The sequence below is a fragment of the Lathamus discolor genome, chromosome 2 (assembly GCF_037157495.1).
Source record: "Lathamus discolor isolate bLatDis1 chromosome 2, bLatDis1.hap1, whole genome shotgun sequence".
Classification (NCBI taxonomy): domain Eukaryota; kingdom Metazoa; phylum Chordata; class Aves; order Psittaciformes; family Psittacidae; genus Lathamus; species Lathamus discolor.
In genome coordinates, this window is record NC_088885.1 from 112,472,446 (window position 1) to 112,492,605 (window position 20,160).

The 20,160-nt window shown below is 41.2% G+C and overlaps 1 long non-coding RNA gene across 1 annotated transcript; it reads left to right on the plus strand.

The window, feature by feature from the left end:
* The first annotated feature begins 1,498 nt into the window (after nt 1–1,498).
* LOC136008622 (uncharacterized) lies at nt 1,499–5,799 on the plus strand. Its single transcript, XR_010610165.1, has 3 exons — nt 1,499–1,601; nt 1,783–1,973; nt 3,896–5,799. It is a non-coding gene; the product is annotated as an uncharacterized LOC136008622 (long non-coding RNA).
* Nucleotides 5,800–20,160: the final 14,361 nt, after the last annotated feature.

Sequence of the window (20,160 nt, forward strand, 5' to 3'; positions counted from 1 at the left end):
TTATATGCTGTTCACATACCATTGCAACATGTCACATTTGATATGGCATAATGCAATGTGACTAATTTAATCAGATGTGAAGTGCACTACAGCAACACATGAAGTCTAAAAATTAAAAAAAAAAAAAAAAAAAAAAGTAAAAGAAGTTGGGGGAAAAATAAATCTTTTGCCGATCCATGGCTGGATTATTTTTCTCAGCTGGAGGGCTTCATTTTCTGAGCTTGGTCTTTTTTATTCTGACCTTCCAGCCAAGGGCATGTGTCAGGAGGCTTGTATTTCCCAAAGGCAGTGACACAGCCTATTAGGTCATATGAGCTGGATCATCAAGCCTTCGCCCACCTCAACTTCTGGGCCACCATTCCTTGCCCACCCCCACCTCCCCCAGCAGTAACTTATGATGCGATGCCCTTGCCTTTGACAGATCAGGAGGGAAAGAAGCATTTTATTGCTGAACACGTACATAGCAGAGCCCAGAAACTAAGCGAGCTTACTGTAGTCTGGTGTTAGTCATTTAGTAAGTCTGCATTCAATTAGCTGCTTCTGAAATATGCCAAAGAGAAAACACAAGATTTACCAGTGCAGTTGTGTTTCTAACCCAGGGCTTGGCATTGTTTTGTTTTAAGGTGATGATTAGAATCGTAATTATCAAAACAGCCCATGTCCACAAGAAGTTCATCAAGCTTTCACTACTTGTAGAATGTGTACCCACATGCATACACTTTGGACTATCTCTTAGTCTGTGGGTCTGCAGACAGACAAGCTGCCATTCGCAGACATTAGCAGTCCTGCTTTTTCAAACATAAAGTGACATTTGCTCAGGAAAATCATACAAGCCTTTCTTTGGTTTAGTCCTTTCTTTCAGAACTGCCTTTTCTGAAGAGAAAAGCAGCTAGGACACAGAGTGCAGTGCAAAAAACCATTTGCCTCCTCTCCACTGCAGGCCTGGGGTTTTTTGATTATGTGTCATGGTCCTCAAGGAATTGTGAAAGAGTCTCAGTAGAATTTCACGAAGTGCTAGAAGAAGCTTAACGCTTAAGCTAGTGAAAACCTACAAGCTAGTTGGACCTGAGGGGGGCTGTACAAGGGTCAGATAATCTAGAAGAAAGACTGTATTTTCACCGGATCTGGAATATAAGGCTTTTTGGCAGAGAAGAAAAAGCAGTTACTCCAGTTACTGCAGCAGACACTTGCACAGAGTGAGACTGAAAGAAAACCTTAGAAAATAGTATCATAAAATATGCTTATATATTACAAAGAAGCAAAACTATTTATCCTGCTATTCTCTTACTGCAGTGCTGAACATAGCAAAAACAAAGATTTACCCTTCCTTCTCCTTTGCCTCTTTGAGTGCAGTGTACTACACTAAGACTCAAACACCACACACAGCTTTTGTGAATTCTCTTCTCAATTTCATTAGGCCTGGAAAGGCTTTGCTGATTACAAACAGGAAGATGCTGTGCTAGCTCCTCCTCCAGTGGTTCGTTTACTTCTTATATTGCTAGTCTTTTCCACTTCCCCATGCTGGTGGAGTTATCTCTGTATTCTTACTTAGGAATAAGGAAAGGATACTCTTTTATGAGGTGATAGAGCTAAGCTGTAAGGTAAGTTCTTGTCACGCCTAGGAAGAGTCATTGATGTTGATTTACCCTTGTGTGGCTTCCGTTTTACTCTACAGGGTATGAGACAAACCTGACTTTTATCGCTCTTAGAACCTGTGTTCTACTGTTTTCTAAGACCAGTAGCTTCCTGACTGTTCCTCTGTTCATTAACATTTACTCTTAGCTTTTAGGTGGATCCTAATAAAATGGTTCACTGGGACAAACTAAGAGTTTTCCATTCCCCTGGGGAAGAGAATACTGCAGCAGCCAGCCAAAACCACCAGTATGGTAGACTGCAGCTACATAGATCCCTGAGACGAAGGTGTAAACAGGAAACTTCAGAGCAAAGAGGAGGCCAAACCAGGGTCTTGCAAGGTGATCAACAAGAAAAGGGTGGTAGCATTGGGTCAGGAGGCAAGTGGGTTTAACTTCATGTTGGTTGCAGATGGGGGCTACTGAAACTGAACTCCTTATACATCTTGTTTATATGCACGTATGCAGTATCCTTGAAATAAGGGCTTAAAAGCAAAAGAGCTGCAGGTGACACTTCTATGGCTGCTCTGTTACCTTGTTTTCAGAGCTGCTATTCTCTGACTCCTATAGGATGTTATCTTGTATCTTTGAATTTCTTGTTGTGGATCTTTCTCCAATGCCTAAAGATTCCTATTTGTGAAGCAAACAACAAAATATGATCTTAGACTACTTGCTCTAGAATTCCTTCTTTTTTTGTAAAATATGTCTGGCTTTGAAACTTGAGTCGAGGCACTCTTTACATAACATCACTGCTTGGAGTCAAACCTGTCTCCCTGTACTTTTAGTGGAGCTACTTCCCAACCTCTCACTGTGCAGATCAGCTCTACAGCTCACTAAGACCAAATGGCATGCAGGATGTATTGGTTTTGCACCTACCCCCTGTGGAGTTATAGAAGCAGCAGCACAGTAGTTTCCTAGTGGTCTGATATTTCTTATCCTGAAGAGACTAAAGACTTCTCTGTAGCAGAACTGCAAGTCAAAGTTGCTTCAAATGCCTTTGTTATAACTGGTAGGCAGTTAGCTTCTAGAGCTTACAGCCAGTTTATATATGCAGGAAGTCCTCCTGAAGTGCAGATGTATCATATAGGCATGGAGCTCTCACAAGGTAATAATCATTCTGGCTGACTTATGAAGGACTCCAGCTACCTTTCTATGCCTGGAGCAGGCTTCACTGTGCAACACAAACAGCTTTCAAAGGGCACAGCTGGGAATTTTGTAAGGGGTAGGTAAAGATTGTCTAGGAATATTTCAAGGTCAGAAATAGGGAAAGGGAGTATCTCTGAGAGAAAGACCATAAAGAAATAGAAAACAAGAATTGCTATATTGGGCAGAGGGGTTGGAAAGCATCAGGAGTAAATTAAATAATTTGAGCTATTGAATTGAAAGCAAAATCATAGAATAGTTAGGGTTGGAAAGGAACTTATGATCATCTAGTTCCAACCCCCTGCCATGGGCAGGGACACCTTCCACCAGGTGTCCCTTTTACCTCCACTAGCAACTTCCATAAGGTTGCTCAAGGCCCTGTCCAACCTGCACTTAGTCCACTGCCACATATGGAACTTTCACAGCTTCCTTGGGCAGCCTGTGCCAGTGCCTCACCACTCTTGCAGTGAAGAATTTCTTCCCTGTATCTAGCCTATATCTGCCAATGTTTAAGTTTGAGCCCATTATTACTTGTCCTATGGTTACAGTCCCTGATGAAGAGTCCTCTAGTATGCTTGAGAGAGTTGTAGCTAGGTTTTACCTTCCTCCAAGTTTTTTGCTGTTTTGTTTTTTTGGTTTGGCTTTTTGTTTGTTTGTTCTATGGCTCTAGTCTTCTGGTTTAAGGCTCAGTTGAAGTTAGCAAGCTAAGTGGATTGCAGGACTGTTGTGATGGTTTGGACAGAATTGGGGAATGTTGAAATCCTAAGTGTTTGACCATGGTCCTTGCATTTAGTTCTAGGTCTAGCTTATCAGAGATTTCTCTGCCATTACTAGAAAGACAGGAAAGGTTGGTTTCATGAAGGTAGAAACCACTGGAATGGAGTGCAATATACCATTTAGTTTCTTGAGATTTGACTCTCTGACTTTGGACAAATGACATTAGTCTTGTGATAACCAATTTACCCACTCAAAGGTAATGGGGTGGGGGGATAGTATGAGGTACCTATAAAGTATTTAGTGATTAAGTGTTGTAGAAAATAGTGGGACAAAAGTTTTTTCTTGGCTTTGGATCTTCAATTGGTTTGTTCTGCTTGGTTTATTTTTGTTGTTTTCATCTGCAGTTTACCGATTTAGGAGTCGGGCCCCATTTACCAGTGTGCACTGCAATGGTAAAGGCTCTTTGGGGCTCCCTAGGACTCCTGAACTGACAGAAGATGGAGAGATTATGGGAATGCTGGCTAGGTCTGCCGGCTACTGGCAGCAGCAAGAACCTGCTCAATGTTGGGTCAGAGACTGTACTAGGCTGGCTTGCCCAGCAGCAGCTCATCCTTCTAGAAAACATCTGTTGCAACACCACCTTCTAGGTGAGGAAGATGGCTTGATCTACTGGATGAAAAAGGAATTAATCTCAATGGATGAAGGCAATGATGGCACCATCAGGGACACTGGGACATCCAGCTCCCAGGGAAATGTTACAAATGATGACGTTCCCAGGAGTTTTGCAGAGGAGTATTCATTGGTTCCTTTAAATACTCTAAAGAAATATTCTGCTCAGAGTTTTGATCAGCAAGTAGAAAACTATGTTACAAAGCCCTGAGCTTCAGGATAGATGTTAGGAATTCAGGAAGCAAATCTGTTGAAGGTGCAAATGCTGGTCTTCATGTGCACAGTTTATAACAATACAGGCTTAAACATACAGTAAAGCCACAAAGGTTCATACAAGGTAAGGCCCAATATTTGCTCTTAGATTGACAGACAGCTAGGAAGATAAAACCGAAATGTAAGTAGCTCCTTCATACATGTTGCTGTCTTCTTTGGGAGTTTAAAAACCTGTAATAATCCTAAGGCATTAAAAATGGAAAAATATCTGAGTCTAAGCTAATGTAATGACTATCCCTTTTGCAATTGTAAGGGATATACCAAGAAATATGGTTTTGTCTCTTTCTCAGCAGTGCAGTCTCTTCTTAATAAGTTTTTGAAGGATATTTGAAATTCAAAGACCTCGTATATGCCAGTATTTCCTTTCACTAAGTGCTTTAATTTACTCTATAGAGGCCTAGAGGGTTTAGTATTTTTTGTGTTGCTTTTTTTTTTTCCTCCCTTGATCTACATCTAAAAATTCTACTCCACTGCATATATTTGATTATTCACATATAAACAACTATGTATGATAATGTGACACAGCTAGAGCATATCCTGCTTGGAAAAAAAAAAAAAAGCAGGATACCTACACCCTCTAGCTGTGGATAACTTGTAATATGAATTAATAAATTATTTTTTCTTCTGAGTACCTTGTAAATTTTTCTAGTCTCTTTCTGGTTTTTTTCAGCTTAGAAATGTGCTGAGAAATTTCAACTTAAAAATTATTACTTTGTTTAGTCAATGAGTAGGCTTCAGATATATGGCTTAGTCATATCAGTAAAACCAGAGTGCATGGTTGCTGGAAAACAAGTATACTTCAGGAACCTGATCTTGTTATTTGGAAATGCACCTGTTAATAAGGTTTGGCTGTGTCTCAGAGGTGACTCTATTTACAATGGACAGGCTTGAAATATTTGATATAATTAAAACATATTCTTTTGAAGCAAGATTTCAGCAGTGGATTTTTTTTGTGTACCTTCGTAGGTAGAGAACCATTTAAGTCATCTCTCTATTGTTGCTCCTTTGGTTTGTGTAGCTTCAGCTGTGACCTGTTTCAATGCTGTCACATATTTGCAGTGTATTGCTTTTTGCATCATTAAGCTTCTGCAAGCAAAAAGTGAGTCCTCTGCTATAGATAATAGGAGCAGAATGAAAGGGATGGTGGCTGTCTCTGTTGTCTTCATCATGCATGTGAGCTGTGCTGTTGCATGTATATGGAAAAAGACCTTGTAATGAAGATACTGCAAATGCTTGCACCCTAATACAACATACCAAGAAATTGTATGCTTAACCTGTGAAGAAGTCTTGATCACTTGCTTAACCTGCCTAGGATCTTAAAACTAATTGTATGCTTAATTATAATTTTTATAAACTGTGTGCTTAATTTTTTGCTTAGTCAGTCTTCTCCTTGCACAACAGAGTCCCTACATATGAGGTTAACTTTACATGCTGTGTGATGTTACACTGGAGTGGATCAGGCAACTTCTGCTTTAATTTAAGCAAGTGTCCAAGTTGAGAATGGGCTGATGCTCTAGACAGGTCTTACAAAGTCTGCAAATTAAAGGTTTTTGTTGGCTTGTTTTCCAAACATTTGTCAAAATACTTGGAGACAAATGTTAATTCTATTTGCTTATGGGACTAGTGAATTCCTCTTCCATGCACCCCAAACCACAAATTGTCTCATTCCTTTGAGTGATGGTTGCCTGGTTTTCCAGAGCATTCACATAAAACTGGGACTACCTTGTGTAGCAGCTGTTGCTTATTCCTTCCTACTATGTGTGGCGTTTGATAATTAGTGATTTCCAGCAATGTGTGGAGCTTCTGCATTCAAGTGCCTTAAGGTTTATGACTCTAGACCAAAAAAAAGAAAAAGGAAGCTTTTTCTCAGCTGACACTAATACTGTCTTCTCTTTGCTCTGTATTACATCAGAACAGTACTATAAGCATACATTGTTCAACTTACCTGACAAGCTTTCTATGTGAAGGTGCTACAGGTTATGATGCATAACTTAAACTGTTATCTAGTAGTTATAGCTGGAATACTGTGACACGTCTATAAACACCTCTAAAATTATGCCCTTGATTATGCACATTTTGGAAAGTGATGTTTGTGAAAGTCAGGCTGGCAATGCTTCATGCAGTCTTGAAACATCTTTGTCTTTCTAAAACACCCCCTAGAAATGTCACCAGTAGGTAGTAAGATACCAAGTGTTGTAGAGGTATTATCTTTTTGACAGCATAGATTCAGTACTGTGTGTTTTCAGCTAGACAATTATATAGCTTTTCCTTGTGAACCTGAGATCCTGTGAGCATTTTTGTGCACGCTTGTCTCTTTTTCACAAATGATCCCACAACTGGGATTTTTATCACATGTTGAGTTAAACACAGGTATAAAGGTCTGAAAGATCAAGACCTGTGAGGAAAAACTCCTCTCAGAGTAACTTCCTAGGAAAGAAAAGCCTGTGAGGCATTAACTTGAAATATCTTCTTAGAAAAATTGTTCCTCAGTTTTGTTTGATCTATGTGGGAAAACAAATTAGCCATCTCTAGAAAAAAGTGGTTCAGATGAGATACTTTTTTCTTTGATAATTTGATTCCTGTGCTCCTTTCCAGTTCAATTCACAGCTTTGTGCCTTTTTGTATATATGAGCAAAGTCAAGGGCTCCAGGCCTGAAGTCCGGGGCTGGAACAGCAGCTCCCATGAGTCTAGGGTTTCTCGCATTGCTGAGCTCTAAACTATCAGTTTCTTCTAGTATGAGGGTTGCATTCTTCTGAACTCATTATTTATTCATGACAATAAAATTACAAGATTGTTTTACCTATTGATTATGACAAGAAACAAAATAGCACAAAGCAGGCTATACCTTGCTATATGAAAATGCATTGGGGTCCTATGTATGCGCTCTGCTTACTGGTACATGGTAGCTTTTACATCACTGCATCTTTACTACTGCAGAAGCCCTTCCTTGGTCCAGCCAAGAGGTTTTAAATATCTGGACACCAGAGAGGGCTGCTGACTCTCTGCAAAGATTTTATTTTATTTTTTTTAATTTTTTTTTTCCTCCATTTGGGCTTAGAGGGCTTCCTTCTCTTGGTCTGACTGAGGGTCCTTGAGAGCAGCTGTTGCCATGGTGCTCTTTTACCCCTTGCTTACATTTGCAAGCATATCTATATATTTTGTTCAAGAGCTGGCAGGAATAAGAAGGTCTGAGAGAGGAGAGCAGAGTCAGTGAGACCAGACTGAGACCTCCTGAGTGCAGGAGCTGTCTTTGCTCTGCCTTTCCACCACAGTTAATGTGGTGATTCCCTGATCCATGACTAGGGCTCTAATATAAATGATCATTAGTTATTTCATTACAGCAGCCTCCTTTCCCTTCCCTGTGTCCAGCTGCCATGTGAAAAGGCACTTCATAATATTAAAAACTAGTGCTGTTTTTTTGGGACCAGCTCTAAAGTCAGTAGACAGTTTGGTCTGAGAAAAGATTCAAGGCAAACTTCGGTAAAGGATCAAGAGTTGTGTTTTGTGGGTTTTTTTATTTAAACCAGTCTGTCCATACCAACTGAGAAGGATCCAAAGAACCTGTGTCAAAGTGTTAGCTGAAGTGCTACAAATAGCATTTTATTCTTTTCTCCCCACCTCCTCTCCCAAATAACTCTATTGTTCTTACAAATCCACAGCATTCCAGCTGTGACTTGACAAGAGCCCTGACAGTCGCAAAAGCCGAATCACAGGAGCAGTGTTCTTGTTCCCTGAATTATTCTACACAGCTAAATTTAATACTTTTCCCCCAGCTTCCCCACCTTTCACTCTGGCAGATATTTAAGCTGCAAATTAGAGATGTACTGAATTAGCCTTCAAACCTCGCAAATGCTGTCAAAAAGCTGACTCCGTAATGATGTGACTTTGATATCAAACAGATTATTGCTTATGTACAGCGGCACTTACAAACACGTGCGTACTTGTAACTCCTGGCCTCTGTACTGTGAGGCAGCCAGCAGGTCATTAATGTACAGTACAAACAGGACAGAGCCCCGCGGACCTCGCAACCGGCACACTCAGAGAGGAAGAGTCAGAGTTTCCAACAACCACTTTCAGTTGGCAGAACTGTGATTGGAACCATGTGACAGTTTGAGGCAATGTACCACAGGCAGCCAATTTATTACATATGGCAATATGATTAATGGTATCAAATGTTTTTATAAAAAAAAAAGTCCAAGAATATTACAGCAGCCAATTGCACGGGGTCCAAGGCAGCACAAATCTGTTCCATGAATTTAGAGGCAGGCAGATGAGATTAAATGAGAGGGCCAGAGCCATGATAATGGTTACAAAGTAAGTTGTTTCAAAAAAGCAAAGTGCTTAGAATGTGTTCATGAGCAACAGCCCCTTTTCTCTCTTATGGCCATAATGGATACAGTCTGGCAGAAGTCTCTGAAACTAAACTGCCTTCTGTTCTTACCCTCTCTTTCTGTAATCCAAAGACTCGTAACGGTATCCAGCAAAACTTACCAGATAAACAGCAGCAAATTAAGAAGTAGAATGTTTGCTTATGATAGTGACTTTTTTTCTAATCAGATGTTATGGTTTATCAAACAGTGGTTGGTTATAGTGTCTGCCAAAACAAAAGAGAACAGTGCTAAAAGTACTACTATCAAGGAAGATATTTCAGGAAATGCAAGTATCGACAGGAGGTCTGCACATCACACGTCTCTTACTGTCCATCCTGTTGAGTCAGGAAGGTCTGGCATAGTAATGGCCTGTGTCGGGTTCCCAAACAGTAGCTGGGCATAGTTTAGGACTTGGCATGGTAGAGGCAGTTCTTCAGTGTTAGTTTGCCGAAGTCCACGTTGTTCTGGAGGGTGAGAATAGACGCAGGCTGGCTTGTGCTCCATGGTGTGCCTCCATGCCACAGAGCAGTAGGTTTGGCTACCAGTGGTGACATAGCTGAAGATTAATAGCAATACATTATACAAAGACAGTAATTTAATTTTTTAATATCTCATGGTTTGTGCAAAGCATAAATACAAATATTGCACTTAAATGAAATAGAAGACAGAAGCATGAATTATGCCCATCTGAAAAATGCTCATCTAAAGAGTCTCACTCATGCTTCTCTGACCAGCTGTTTACACACCTGGGGCTTCATGTTAGTAGGGTTATCCTCTACTAATCCTCTTTTATGTGATGAATGCAGCTGGGCATCCTATGCACAATTGGTACCTTACCTGGGTTATGGAGCAAGCTAGACATTGAGCTGCAGCTAGAGACTAAGATGAGAGTTGCTGCCCCCTCAGCAACAGCTCATATCTGCTAGAGCAGCGCTGGAAGACACTTACAGGCACTTGTTTTGTGATCTCGCATAGCTGGGGCTGTGCTAGCCCTGTAGTCATTCAATCTGCACGCAGATTGCCTGACCATCCCTTGCAGTGTTTAGTCAGTGCTCACTTCACTTCCACACGGTTGCATAACTATGTGTGTTGAGACTTGTGTGCTGGGATGCTGCGTGGTTGATGGGATTGCTGTTAAAGACTGCACATGTGTTCAGACTCAGTGTCCCATGGAAGAGAAACCCTATGCCCCAATGCCTTTTGCTTAATAACTACAGCAATTGCAAACTGCTGCTTTCCCCGGGGTAGCTTTGAAGGTACAGAGGTGCTAGTCCTGAGTGAGTGCAACTGCAATTATTTGGCATCCAAGTTTGATTTCTTTTGTCTACTCCTTTTCCTCTTTTCTCGCTCTGCTGCTATCATTGATGGTAGCACAACCCTTTTGTTAATACCCAAGACTCCTTTGCCAGAGTGCTGTAATACACTGTATGAAGAGTAAGGTATTTATACCTCTCCTGCCTCAATATAGAGCATACAGCAGGAGGTCTGATATGGCCTACTGCTTCATTTCGTCTGGCTTGTGGCCACATGGTCTCTCTTTTATGTGTATGTGTCTGTGTGTTTATTATTGTTGGATAATGCTAAAGCTTATAGTAATGTGGTCTGCCAAAGGGATTTTGAAAGGCTTATTCAGTCTTCAGTCAAGGAAAAGATTTCCTATACTTTGTGCTGAAGGAATAAGTTGCCTTTCCTAACTTTGGGCATCTGATGTAGGTGATGTGTCTTGCCCTTCAGAGATGCCCATCTGTCTATACTGACTGTGAAGGGAGCTGACAGCCCTGACTGCAGTAGCTCAGAGCAGTACCCACCCTAAAGCCCAGAAGTGGGTGATGTGGATTAATTCCCCCTTCCCACAGACGCACCCATCTGCACCTCGTGTCCCTCTGAGCTGCTGCTTACGAGGGGCAGCCTGGCCGTACGTGCGTTAGCATTTTAACAAGACGAGGAAACCTTTGAACAAATTGCCAGAAAACTTTTAGCAGGGCCAGTGCACGCGAGCGCTGCCTGCACCAAGTGACCCTCTTACCGTCAGAGAGGGAGAGACAAAGTGCTGCACAAAGAACAAGCAAATGAAAGAGCCGGCTTGCAACTCTGATCCTTACGGACTTTTCTTGAGCTCCAGCAACAAAAAGTGTGACTCTTGTGATGAATACAGTCCTACTGTTGTATTCCTACCTTCCAACAATAATTTCAATTGAACCCTACAGCATGCGGAGTCCCTTTGCTTTTTAGGTCATAAAAGTAATATGTGGAGTAGGGACTTAAAAAATGGACTTTTAAAAGACTCCAACGCCTCAATCTCTCCAAGAACTCGACTGATAAATCTCTTGTGTAAAATGATCACATTTTATAGAGAAGAATCTTTGTTAGACATTCATTAGCAATAACATGTGAGCCAATTTAGGGAATGAAACCTTTCTTCTATATAAAACCCACTGCGGTCACTAAAACTAATGACTTTTTCGGCCTACCACCTTTTAATTCAGTAGCGAAGCACGTGAATTTCCTGTATTGCTTAGTTCTCCAACAATTTGTTTATCTTTGAAGAGCAGGTCCCTGACTGTGTGAACTCAGGCACATCCCAAAGGTTAAGTAATAATACAAAAGTAGATCAGGGCCACAAATGTGTTATTTAAAATCATGACAAAGTTCTGACTGTATTGAGGAGGTCTGGAAGAAGAACAGTTAATGGGCTTACTTCTATTTCAGCTCATCTCCACATGAGAAGCAGCCTGGGCAGGAGAGAATTGAAAATACAACGTGAATTTAAGTGCTCTGAGGCTGATCTGAACCCATCATAGTTGGTGCAAAAGAATTCACAGACTTCAGTAGCCTTTGGAGCACTTGACGCATGTTCTCCTAATTGCAAAAATAAAAAAAGGAAAGAAAAGAAAACAGAGGAAAATTAGTTTGTCAGCTGCCATGCACTGAAAGCAGGCACACTGCAGGTTCAGGTAGGAATTTTTTTGTGCGTGTTTTTCTTTTGATATGATTTTTTTGAACAATGTGACATACAGATGGTAGAATTAACAAAGAACAGAGCAGCTGAAAAACATGGCAAGATTTTTTTTGCTGTTTTTAAAAGATAGCTGGCAATGGGGAGATTTACTCTCTAGGTTCAGATCAGATATGTTGTAAAGAGGATAAAGATGTAATTGGACTAATAATTGTGAAACAACTTCTGTCCTGCATTTGTCAAAGCTCTCTCTATTATTCTGAGGGAATGGTAGCTGTAATGTGCCTTTCTTGGAGGGCTGACCAGAGGTTTTCAAGTCTCCTTTTCAGCCTGAGTGCCAGGCTCTCCTTACCATTAAAAGGAAGAAAGGAAAACTGCCTGTGTCTTGTTCAGTTGTGGAGCCAAGGCATGCACTGGTGCCTAGCAAGTACTCTCAGATCCTGCAGCTTGAAAAGAGACAATAGGTTTCTTAGATGATGTCTCCCAGATTTATTTTTCCTAGAGGAATACAAAATTTGAAGCCTGTTTTGTTTTTACATAGTCTCCATAAGATCATAATCATCTCTATAAAGCACAATTCCTTAATGCTTAATTTGCTTCTATTATATTCCAGGCAAATTAAGAACAAAACCCTGTAGGAATGAATGGAAAAGTGTCAAAGTGACTGAGAGTAAATTTCCTGGGACTTTAACTGAAATTTTAATTCCCAAGTTGCTTTTAAAACACAAATTAGGTTCCTGAGTCACCCAGGAACTAATGAAAATGTTCCTTTGAAATGTGACGAGGAGCTCAGACAGAGCAGAGTGACACACAGTCCTTGGGGCAGGATTGCCCAGAGACAGTGACAGTAAAGCACATTTCATGTTAGCTGTAACATTTTTAATGCAACTTATTAAAAAGTAAAATTCATGCATTGTGCAAGGAAATGATAGACTTGGCTGGATGAAGAGGTTTTAAGGGTAAAGAGGGCACATAGCTCATGTAGTGCTTGGAAGTGGTGAGATGCCAGAAGTGCTGGAGTGCACTTTGGTCCCTTAGAAAGGTCCTGTCCAGCTTCTTCAGAGCGGTGGCATGTTGTAAGGAAAGCACTGGATGTCAGTGCTAATAGTCATAGGATGCTCTCCAAGTTGCCCTGGTATAAGTATCCTCTTTTGTTGATTTCTCCAGGCATGGAGAGTTTCATGATCTCTTGATGCCAATATACTGTCAATCTGTGGACCTCCCAATAAAAGCCATCTGCTGAGCTGCATATTCCTGTGGTCTCCCTTGCACTGACAAGAGATGGGTGAAGGAACCAACTGGGTGCAAGTGAATCCAGCACAAGGAGGCCAGGGATAAAAAATGATTTTCAGCCAGATCGGTTTGTCAATCTGGCTCATGTAATGGCAGTGTGGGGGTAGCGCTGGCGTGAAGCAAAGGGCTGACCTTTCCTAGGGTACCTGCACCTCCACCAGCTTACATCTGTTGCAAAACTGCAGTGTAGCTAAAACCCAGCAGATGATTTTTGGAACATTTTTTTCTCTGTTATAGCAGATAGACTTTTAATTTACCCACATATTATGACTTCATCATTAATAAGAAGGAAAGTAAGTAATGAGACAATGTGTACAAAATGAATGATTTTGTACGATAGCAAGTTGTCTGGTGAATTCTTTCATGAATGCTCTCTGTGTGATATTTCTATAGTATAATAGATTCTGGCTGTTCCCTCTAATAATTCTGAGCTTCAGGGTAAGATTTTATTTCTCTTTTGAAAGTAATATGATCAGTGGTGCTAGCACAAAATTCTCTGTGTGTTTTTGTGCATCCTTAACACTTCTTGGGATGAAAGTGAAACTTGTATTATTTAGAGCCGTTCAAAGAGCTAAGTTCCTTCTGTAATGGTGGTTCCTGCTAGAATTCCTTATGAAAAAACATTAACCAAGCTAACGTTACTACAAAGCATAGTAGGTATTCTATGTTTGCAGAAGGAATGGGTCCAAAAAGCTTTAGAAAATGTTGGTTTCTTTGCACAAAAGGCGAATTTTAAAAGTCACCCGAGGACAATGTAGATATTTGTCTATCCAGGAATTTTATTTATATGCTATCTGTGTGAACATAGCTCCTGGAGATGAGGGTAAAGGCTTTTTGGCAAAGCATGAGGTAGCTTAGGACAATAATGATGCAGACACCAGCACGTGCTTTGATTGAATTTCTTCTTTGCTTGTTAGTTTAAATTCACTGCTCTGTCAAGAGGATCACAGAGCTTCCCTGCCTTCCCTTCCTTTCCTCCTCTTGCCCGGGGGAGAGGACCACTCCTGCTGCATCCATTGAACTCCCAAGCTCCTGCCCCTTTTCTTATTCCCTATGAAGCTTCCTATTTTATTTTTTTTTCCACAGGAAAGTTTATCATGTCCTCTCCCTGCAGAGCCAGAGCTGTGTCTGTGGTGCAGTTAGAGAACTTGCTCAGGCAGTTCTTCCCAAGGCACAGGGAGGAATGAGTTTCTCATCTGCTGGCACACATATGTAGCTACTAAGTGGTTCTCAGTATTATAGGGTCTGAGTTTTCCCCTCAAATTGCACAGTTTCTCATGCAAAAGAAGAATAACTCCAAAACCAGAATGTGGTCTTCTGTGCCAGACATATCCTTCCACTGCCTTCCCACAGTTGTTTCAGTCTCTCTAGTGGCAACTACCCTATTTGTTTCAAGATTGAGAAGAGCTTTCCTGCTGCCTCCTGGGCAGCAAGGACCTTTCCTTATGCTCGAATAGGCAGATCTCCTTCCCCTCTTCTCCTCACTACAGTGTTAGGCTATTCGTGTATGTCCCCAAGGCCTTCTTGGGACTTTGCTGGGGAAAACTAAGGTCAGTCTGGAATCACTGTTGTGTTTTAGCGTGTGGCTGCTGTCCTAAGAATTGGATTTCTTGAAAAATATTCACAAACCGGCGTAACATCTGTGCCTGGGTTTTGTGTTGTTTTTTCTATCAAGTCATTATTAGCTGTCCCACATGTCTGTGAGTTCATTAATCTGTAGTAACATCACCTTATGATTTTTATTCATTGACACAAACTTGGTTTTAGCTCTTTGTAGCAATTAATTTTTTTTTTCAGACATACCTTTGTATGCCTGAAAAAAGAAAAGGAGCATCACACCCTGCTATTGCGAGGACTCATTCATTAATAAACAAAACACTCTTTGTGGTGAATCGTGCCAGGCGTTTTAAGGAAAAGATGATTACCTGCTTCAACAGCAATAAAACTACCAGTAGAAATTCTCCCATCACCTACACATGCACGTGATTCCCTAAAACAAACATATGTAAGTACTTAACAGATGGACAAGTGAACCTTGGGATGAATGTATTAGAAAAACAGAGTAATCACAGTGTTTTTCTGCACAAATTATATTAACATCTAAGAACCAGGTTAGAAATATTTGGATCAGCTAGAAATATAAGCTCAGTTCATTTCAAAATCAGTTTAGGTCTTCATCCCTGTTGCACAGGTAATATATGGTTTGTATTGCTTGCTGTGAGATTTTTAGATGGCATGGATTTGCTGTTGGATGATTTTTTTGCTTTGTCTTAAACCAGTAGCAGCCTTGTTATAATTTTTTTCCCCACTCTGCACACTGAGGTCCTACAGTAGTTTGAGAGCTGAGGTTGCCCTGATGCCCTTGAGGAGTACTTTTTGCTACTCAGCTGTGCAAAATGCCATGTGTTTCTTCCCATCACTGCTCTGCAGAGATGACTAATAGACTGATAGACTCCTATCAGTTCACTGTGAAGCCTGTTGTAAGTGTCTTTTTGATGGCCTGAAAGAGTCCGCAGAACATTGTTAAAAGCTGAAGAGACCTACAATGAAAGCTAAATTAATGGCCAAAACAGACCTCTAATCTAGCCAAGTATTTCAGATGAGGGACTTTGTGTTCGGAAGCTGCCTTAACAAATTTTTTACTGTACTCTGGGATGAATTGCATTTCAGAAAAATGAGATATGACTGATAGCTACTATTTCACCTCTCTGGTTTAGCTTGTCCTTGGATCTCTGTGTCCTTCTCATCTGAAGAAAGGCACTGAGATCTTCTTCATTAGTGTATTGTGCAGCAGTATAAATTATATGAAGGAACAGCAACTGAGAAATGAAACCTCCACTGAAGGTGCAAGTTGTGAGCCAGGGTTTTTGCACTAGTGAGACTTCACTGAACTTCCATCAGGATGAAAAGTGCTCTCCTCATCCTACCTCCAGTCTCCCAGTGGGTTGATTAGCTTTCCAGCTTGGTGGTTTTACCATTGCAGTCAAGGGATAACAGCAGGCACCATGGTTTGTTGGAGATTTTGGTGGAGGGATTATTTCATCTCAGTGTATTTTCCCATTTCACTTTGACAAAGAAGCTTCTAAGGCTTCTAAATTTTAATTCTGCCCATCAGGAGCAAACCTATTCAAATTCCCAAAAGTCAGTCTGCGACAGTAAGGTTTCCTGCCTTATATTTAAGGAATGAGGTGATCAGATAAGTTTTGTCTTCTCTACAGTTCAGGCATTTCCCTTCAAGCAACTAAGGCTTTTAAGGTTTGGAAAGTTTGTGTGCCAAATCCACCTGTAAGCTAGGAAGGTATGTGGGTTTTTTTTTGGCAGTAGACTCCTCTTTAAGTAACTGGTATATAACCTGAACTGGGTATCAGTTACTATCTGAAAATAATGTTTATGGGAGCTTTTTTTGTTTTCTGTGACTTAGTTTTTACTTGTGACATAATTTTTATGATAACGAAATACGGGTTATTATGATGAGTTTCCTTTACACTAGGTTGAGATGGATGGGGTTTGGATGAGTTCTCTCAGTTTTACATCAGTTTGTGATTCTGTGACTGAAATAATAATTTTCTAACATTAATGAAGTTCCGTAAATTTCATTCAGAGGCCATTAAGGTCAAGGGTAAGACCACCTGTGCCAAGTTCAGAGTCTTCTGGGAAGCCTCCCGTGCGTTAATTGACTGCAGCAGTATCAGAGTCACAAGGTGAGATTATGAATGGTGCTCTACAGTGCTGGGAAGCTCTTTGCTTTTTTTCCAGAAGATCAGGTTTCTTCACATTGATGCCCTGGCATGGACCTTTGGAGGTCACCTTGATGCTATATTATGATTACATTTCCAGATCATTCCGTTTCCAAAAGGCTTTTGTTCCCCAGAAAGTACCACCTGAATAAAATAGTATTAAAAGACAAGAAAAGCCACCAGCAATGAAAATTATTCTCTGCAAATTTAGTAACTGCTACAGCATCTTCTTTCCTCTCAATTCTATTTCATTGGCATTGGCAATAAAAAATAACTACTTAGAGACAATGTCCTTGGAGGCTGGCAGTAACTCTATATGGCAACAGCTAAAAAGACCCAGAGAAGAACATTTAAGATACATCTATTATTGCTTTGGCTTTTCAAAATATGTCAAAAAAAGAGTCCATTTGCTCAGCATTTGTGTATGCTTAGTGCGGATGGGAGGAGAGAGAAAATACTGGGATATTCTTTCTCCTGTTTTCATTAGCTGCTAGACAGAGTGATGACTATATAGAAGGCAGCACACACTGAGTTTGTGCTTAGAACAAAAGAACTGAAACCAAACAAAGCTTTATTTTGCGACAACCACAGCACTTTTGGTAAAGACCTCACTGTGTCTTTCCCAAAGATAATGCTCTATCTTCTTCTGAAAGCTGAAGAGGGGTATTGAGGGGTCAGGGTATTCACTTCCCACCACATTTCCTCTTCTGTGACCAAAAACTGGTTTCACATTTTTCTTTCCTTCATGTTTCCTAGCACTTTTCTTTATGAACAGAAACACTGCGCAATAAATAGTCTATCTGTTGAGATGACACATCGTGGCAGATCCCTTAGGAAAGCTGCAGCTGGGTTGACATTTGTGTTTCATCACTGCTCTAAAGAACTGTTTTGTTTGTGGATTTTGAGAATGACTTACAGAATGACCAACTATATGTTCATTTCATAAACATCATAGATTAACAGTAACTGCATGGTTGGCCCATGTTCCTCTGCCAGCTCATGTTTGTGTAGACTTCAATGATAAATGAATACTCCAGCAAAATCTGGGCATTAGGATGGTTCAGCCAGTCAGGCTTACCAGCTGAGTGTCTTTTTATGTGAAAACATATACATACATATATATACCTCATTCTGATTTTGGCATGTGACGTGTGACACCAACATGGGGCAGGAGCACGTGAGGACTGCAGGTTCCTAGGGACAGTTAGAGCTGATGTACAGTGAGAAGAGAGACCCGGACAGTTAGAGCTGATGTACAGTGAGAAGAGAGACCCAGATGGGCTGACTGGGTCCTCTGTGGACTGCTGCTCTCACCTGAATGACTCTGTGGGCACAGCGGTTTCCCTGAGCAGCTCTGGCTGTAGGGCTGAAGCTGAGACAGCTGGGGAAAGAAGCCAGCCTGCTGAAAGCCAGACATATTTCCTCCCACCCACCGCACATGTGGGTATTTTGTATAGCTACAAAGCTGTTTCTGATTACCTATCTGTAAATGATAATGGACTAACTTGTTCTGTGCCCCCCCCCCCCCCCCCCCCCCCATCTATACAACTCTCTTATTCCATCTTTTGTGCTAGAAATACAGAATACCAAATGCAGTGTAGCACTCTGTGTATCTGACTTCAGCGCTGCTTGGAAAACCCTAAGGCCAGGACTGAAATAAGAGCTGAAATCCAAACAATGTGTGACTGAACACAAAACAAATCACGGCTTTGCAAGAATATGTTGTGACAGCTCTGCCTTCTCCCATAACTGCTAGTCAGTTTTTCCCGCTTACATTTAAAAAACATAGTGTACATATTGAACCAGTAATTAGGGATGATGGAATATGCATAATGAAGCTAAAAACTGCTGAGATGTAAAATCCTAAAACTCTTCTGCAGCAGCTGGGTGATATTCTCTCTCTCTTCCCCTCATCCCCCCTTTCTGTTTTACTCGGTTTTGCTTCGAGATAACAAGCAACAAAGCCATTTCAAATCACAATGAAGAAAAAAAGGGTGGAACTTACAGTAAACTTTGGAACTCCCATCATAACTGGGCAGTGTCTGCCTGTATTCAGGCAAAACCTCAGACTTGTTAAAGAGCCTTAGCAATAAAGTTAGGAGTCATCCCTCCTCACGCCATGAAAACATCTAATAAAACAGCATGTTCATGCAACATACCCCACTCTCTTCCTCTGCTGCACTCCCCCATCCCTGCTTGTGCAGACCAGCCTGGGGTGGTGAAGACCAGAGTTCAGTTAGGTTGCTCATGTCTTCTTAAAAGAACGGTGCTCAGAGGACTCAGTTGTGATAGCGACAGGGTGAGGCACTCCTCTGAATCTGTCTCTCTGCTAAATCAGGGCCCTCAAGCAACCAGCTGCTGATGTTAGGAGAGTGGGTTGATCCCTTGCTTTGCCCTGGCTTGTGTTGCCTTTCTGTGGTCCATCAGGGAATAGGTATGTTCAGGATGGCCTGTGAGCTTATGAGTGCAGCTCTCAGCTCCATCGGAGGGCAATGATGGTTAAGCAATTCCCATCTTCAGCTGGGTTTTGACAGGAAGGCTTCAAGTATTTCACACAATGGAAGTGCAAATGAGGCCTTTCCCATTTCTCTTTGCTCACAGCACTCTAATGGCAGAGATCCTTCCCTCCTGGGGATCCTTGCAGGGTTTTTGGGGTCACGTGTCAGTGGTAGGCACCCTGAGCCACTGGACATGGTTGCTTCTCCATGGGAGTGCCAGTGTTATTAAGATTCCTGTGTAGGCAGCTAAAGAAAAGGCAGAGGGAAGAGCACAACGAAGAGGTAGTGGGCAGCTCTAACTCCCTTATTTTTCCCCTTTGAAATCATTCTTTCTGTTCCAATTTTGAGCAGTTTTTAGGGTACTCATTAATCTGGAAAACAAGAACAACTTCCAGACCATTAGTGCCATGGCAAATTGAAACACTAGCCAGGCTGGGCTTATAGTGCCAGGGTCATACGAATTACCAGTCAGCACACGCTATTAAGTGCCAGGGTGATTTGAGAAAGCAGCTTGTCCAAGATATGAATGCCAAAGTAATTGGAAATACTTCTTCACAAGTCAATGTATAAATCAGCAAACTGTTTTAATGTAACGAAGTATGTGTGATTATCTTTCGCCAGGCGAAGGAGCGGTGTAGGCACTGAGCAGGGAACTGCTGATAGTTTTAGTGTCTCTGAGTGCTATATTTCCTTATTCTCATGGCATTATGGGTAAAATTTCATTACAAGAGATCCCAAAAGCAAGGTTGCCAATCCCTGAAAGCTGCATACTGTGTGCTCTGATATCCTTTGAGGAGCGGGGAATTCTTGCAGATTCCAGAGACCTGTCATTATGGGAAGTGGAAACATAACTTAGCGCTTATGTCCTACAG